This window comes from Schistocerca gregaria, unplaced genomic scaffold, assembly GCF_023897955.1.
Source record: "Schistocerca gregaria isolate iqSchGreg1 unplaced genomic scaffold, iqSchGreg1.2 ptg001011l, whole genome shotgun sequence".
NCBI classification, from domain to species: domain Eukaryota; kingdom Metazoa; phylum Arthropoda; class Insecta; order Orthoptera; family Acrididae; genus Schistocerca; species Schistocerca gregaria.
In genome coordinates this window covers 97,501-102,500 of record NW_026062360.1, presented here as the reverse complement: position 1 = coordinate 102,500, position 5,000 = coordinate 97,501, and the positions used below count along the sequence as shown (strand labels likewise).

The 5,000-nt window shown below is 56.1% G+C and overlaps 3 non-coding genes across 3 annotated transcripts in view; all 3 read left to right on the top strand.

Moving 5' to 3' along the window:
• The first annotated feature begins 2,022 nt into the window (after window positions 1-2,022).
• Window positions 2,023-3,915, top strand: LOC126327020 (small subunit ribosomal RNA). The gene has a single exon (XR_007560908.1). It is a non-coding gene; the product is annotated as a small subunit ribosomal RNA (ribosomal RNA).
• Window positions 3,916-4,283: 368 nt separating this feature from the next.
• LOC126327004 (5.8S ribosomal RNA) lies at window positions 4,284-4,438 on the top strand. Its single transcript, XR_007560893.1, has one exon. It is a non-coding gene; the product is annotated as a 5.8S ribosomal RNA (ribosomal RNA).
• A 188-nt stretch (window positions 4,439-4,626) lies between these two features.
• Window positions 4,627-5,000, top strand: part of LOC126327029 (large subunit ribosomal RNA) — a 4,223-nt gene continuing 3,849 nt past the window's right edge. The window contains exon 1 of the ribosomal RNA XR_007560916.1: window positions 4,627-5,000. This exon is cut by the window's right edge and continues 3,849 nt beyond it. This is a non-coding gene — a ribosomal RNA (large subunit ribosomal RNA).

Here is a 5,000-nt window from a genome sequence, read left to right as displayed (position 1 = left end):
TAACCTAACCCACGTTGTCCCTTAACCTAACCCACGTTGTCCCTTAACCTAACCCACGTTGTCCCTTAACCTAACCCACGTTGTCCCTTAACCTAACCCACGTTGTCCCTTAACCTAACCCACGTTGTCCCTTAACCTAACCCACGTTGTCCCTTAACCTAACCCACGTTGTCCCTTAACCTAACCCACGTTGTCCCTTAACCTAACCCACGTTGTCCCTTTGCCTAACATAGTTCACTGCTCGGAATCTCTGGTGTCGTTGTTATCCTCATGTAGATGTCTTGCGAGTGTTGCTTACTTTCCACATATTCCCGCTATCCACTGTCAATTGTACTGCAATAGGACTATATCGCCCCCCCCCCCCTCTGCCCCTCTCTTTGTGTCTCCGTCCTCTCAAGCTGGTCGGTCTGGCGTTTGAGTGTTAAATGAGCCTCGCAGCTGTTCAGTTGCGTTCAGATGTCGACGCCCTCAGTGTACGTCGTGGTATGGTCTGTGTCCATTGTCCGCTGATGTCGTACGCGTAACCCACACGCTGTACCGATCATCGGTAGTTACGTACAGAGTGAAGTAGTGTGATACGTGTGACCGTACGCTGGCTGTGCCCAACGGTGTCGAATCTCAATTTCCATATGTTGTGCTCGATGCTACTTGTCTCGTCTCCCAATAACAGCTAGGTTGCACTGTGGTACGCCGTAGAGGCGTGTGGGAGGAACGTACGAACGCATTGTATGTCACCCTGGGTCGCTGGGGGTGGTGGTGCGGTGAGTCAGGTCAGGTCAGCGTGAGCCGTGTGATGTAGTGACGCGTGTATTCCGACTTTGTCGTATTGCCTCACACAAAGTGCTACCCTGGTGGACCGCGTTCCATATCTGGGACATGCCGCAGATGCCGGTTGACAGTGGATCGCGGAAGGGACATCGCATACGTGCGCGGGCCACCTTCCACGTGTTCTCTTCTGCACATGTCGCAGTGTGTATGTGGTCTGATGTAGCGTGTCGTGACACATGACATCCTGGCATGCAAGAATTGTTGAATTCGCAAATGTAGGTGGACATCTACGTTTACTGCCCAAGATACGCAAATGAACTGGAAATCCGTTGTTGAGCGGTTGTTCACGCTGGAGGTGAATCTGTGATGGCGACGATCGGTACAGCTATTAACCGGTTGTTTCAGCGGTACCCGCCACATCCACACACGTGACTAGGCCCATGTGGGTATGAAGCGATACGCGGCGGTGGCTTGGTGGGACTGTTCCCGGCCGGTGAAGGGGGGCCGCCCGGCGTGTTGGCCGCGCGCTGCGTGGGCGCACGCGCAACAGGCGGCTGGTGGGGGGCGCCGAGTGGCAGGAGCGCCAGCCGACGGGCTCGGCAGGCGGCGCAGCTACGCTGCGGCGCACCCTGCACGCGGCGCCTGGCGGCCAAAGTTGGTTCAGCCGAGCCCGGTGCGAAGCGCGGTGGACATCTGCAGTGTGCTGGTCTGATTGAGGACTGTGTGCGTTGAGGATGCGCCGCCGCCTGGCACTCGGCGCCGCGACGCCGTCTGCTGCTCGGTCGCCCCAGCGGTTCTCGCAGGTGGTTTGTATCGCAGTTGTGCGGACGTGTTGGCGCGTGCGCTGTGCTGGGAGAGTTCGCTTCTGCACCCAAGTGGGGCTTTGCCCTTGTGTGGCGCTGGCGTTGGAGCTGCCGGTCACCATAGGTGGCGCGTGTTGTCTCCCGCCGGCAATGCCACGACAGCACGCTCCCGGGCCTCTGTCGGCAGCGGCAAGCTCAGTTGGGAGCAAGGGTGTTCGCACTAAAACCGTCTACTCGCCTAACTCCGGGCGATTGCGCCTCTCTCGAAACCGACCAAGTACCTAGGACGGCGCTGCGCGCCGCCGGGACCTGAGAGGGTTTCGAGGTGTATCGTGCAGGGGAGCTCGGCCTCCTCCTGTTTGCAGAATAATTGAGCGGACGCTTGCGTGTTCGCGCGGGCCCCCGGGACACACTCCCGGGCGGCCGGCTGCTCAGCTCTAGTTGACGCAGCTCCCTGGTTGATCCTGCCAGTAGTCATATGCTTGTCTCAAAGATTAAGCCATGCATGTCTCAGTACAAGCCGCATTAAGGTGAAACCGCGAATGGCTCATTAAATCAGTTATGGTTCCTTAGATCGTACCCACGTTACTTGGATAACTGTGGTAATTCTAGAGCTAATACATGCAAACAGAGTCCCGACCAGAGATGGAAGGGACGCTTTTATTAGATCAAAACCAATCGGATTGGCTTGTCTGGTCCGTTTGCCTTGGTGACTCTGAATAACTTTGGGCTGATCGCACGGTCCTCGTACCGGCGACGCATCTTTCAAATGTCTGCCTTATCAACTGTCGATGGTAGGTTCTGCGCCTACCGTGGTTGTAACGGGTAACGGGGAATCAGGGTTCGATTCCGGAGAGGGAGCCTGAGAAACGGCTACCACATCCAAGGAAGGCAGCAGGCGCGCAAATTACCCACTCCCGGCACGGGGAGGTAGTGACGAAAAATAACGATACGGGACTCATCCGAGGCCCCGTAATCGGAATGAGTACACTTTAAATCCTTTAACGAGTATCTATTGGAGGGCAAGTCTGGTGCCAGCAGCCGCGGTAATTCCAGCTCCAATAGCGTATATTAAAGTTGTTGCGGTTAAAAAGCTCGTAGTTGGATTTGTGTCCCACGCTGTTGGTTCACCGCCCGTCGGTGTTTAACTGGCATGTATCGTGGGACGTCCTGCCGGTGGGGCGAGCCGAAGGGGTGCTTTCGCGTCCCGAGGCGGACCCCGTTTAAATCCTACCAGGGTGCTCTTTGTTGAGTGTCTCGGTGGGCCGGCACGTTTACTTTGAACAAATTAGAGTGCTTAAAGCAGGCAAGCCCGCCTGAATACTGTGTGCATGGAATAATGGAATAGGACCTCGGTTCTATTTTGTTGGTTTTCGGAACCCGAGGTAATGATTAATAGGGACAGGCGGGGGCATTCGTATTGCGACGTTAGAGGTGAAATTCTTGGATCGTCGCAAGACGAACAGAAGCGAAAGCATTTGCCAAGTATGTTTTCATTAATCAAGAACGAAAGTTAGAGGTTCGAAGGCGATCAGATACCGCCCTAGTTCTAACCATAAACGATGCCAGCCAGCGATCCGCCGCAGTTCCTCCGATGACTCGGCGGGCAGCCTCCGGGAAACCAAAGCTTTTGGGTTCCGGGGGAAGTATGGTTGCAAAGCTGAAACTTAAAGGAATTGACGGAAGGGCACCACCAGGAGTGGAGCCTGCGGCTTAATTTGACTCAACACGGGAAACCTCACCAGGCCCGGACACCGGAAGGATTGACAGATTGATAGCTCTTTCTTGATTCGGTGGGTGGTGGTGCATGGCCGTTCTTAGTTGGTGGAGCGATTTGTCTGGTTAATTCCGATAACGAACGAGACTCTAGCCTGCTAACTAGTCGCGTGACATCCTTCGTGCTGTCAGCGATTACTTTTCTTCTTAGAGGGACAGGCGGCTTCTAGCCGCACGAGATTGAGCAATAACAGGTCTGTGATGCCCTTAGATGTTCTGGGCCGCACGCGCGCTACACTGAAGGAATCAGCGTGTCTTCCTAGGCCGAAAGGTCGGGGTAACCCGCTGAACCTCCTTCGTGCTAGGGATTGGGGCTTGCAATTGTTCCCCATGAACGAGGAATTCCCAGTAAGCGCGAGTCATAAGCTCGCGTTGATTACGTCCCTGCCCTTTGTACACACCGCCCGTCGCTACTACCGATTGAATGATTTAGTGAGGTCTTCGGACTGGTACGCGGCATCGACTCTGTCGTTGCCGATGCTACCGGAAAGATGACCAAACTTGATCATTTAGAGGAAGTAAAAGTCGTAACAAGGTTTCCGTAGGTGAACCTGCGGAAGGATCATTACCGACTAGACTGCATGTCTTTCGATGTGCGTGTCGTGTCGTGTCGCGCAACACGCTACCTGTACGGCAGTGGCCGTGCGCCGCGTGCGGAACCACGCGTGCCTCTCAAAACTAGCGGAAGTGTTGTTGTTGTGTGGTACGAGCGCTGAAGCTCTGGAGCGGCTGGCCTGCGGTACCTGGCGCCTGGCGCCGGTTTTGAATGACGTTCGCCCGAGTGCCTGTCCGCTCCGGTGTGGAGCCGTACGACGCCCATCGGCTGTGAGGCCGTTGGACACAAAAAAAAATAGTGGAACAGGGGCCGTCAGACGCCTCAGTCCCGCAAATGCTACTGTCTTGAAAGAGACAGTGGGAGACTGAAAAGGAAAAGATCACCCAGGACGGTGGATGACTCGGCTCGTGGGTCGATGAAGAACGCAGCAAATTGCGCGTCGACATGTGAACTGCAGGACACATGAACATCGACGTTTCGAACGCACATTGCGGTCCATGGATTCCGTTCCCGGGCCACGTCTGGCTGAGGGTCGGCTACGTATACTGAAGCGCGCGGCGTTTGTCCCGCTTCGGAGACGTGGGAGTGTCGTGGTCGCCTGTGTGGCCGGCCGCGTCTCCTTAAACGTGCGATGCGCGCCCGTCGCCTGGCGGTTCGCATACCGGTACTTTCTCGGTAGCGTGCACAGCCGGCTGGCGGTGTGGCGTGCGACACCTCGTACAACGACCTCAGAGCAGGCGAGACTACCCGCTGAATTTAAGCATATTACTAAGCGGAGGAAAAGAAACTAACAAGGATTCCCCCAGTAGCGGCGAGCGAACAGGGAAGAGTCCAGCACCGAACCCCGCAGGCTGCCGCCTGTCGTGGCATGTGGTGTTTGGGAGGGTCCACTACCCCGACGCCTCGCGCCGAGCCCAAGTCCAACTTGAATGAGGCCACGGCCCGTAGAGGGTGCCAGGCCCGTAGCGGCCGGTGCGAGCGTCGGCGGGACCTCTCCTTCGAGTCGGGTTGCTTGAGAGTGCAGCTCCAAGTGGGTGGTAAACTCCATCTGAGACTAAATATGACCACGAGACCGATAGCGAACAAGTACCGTGAGG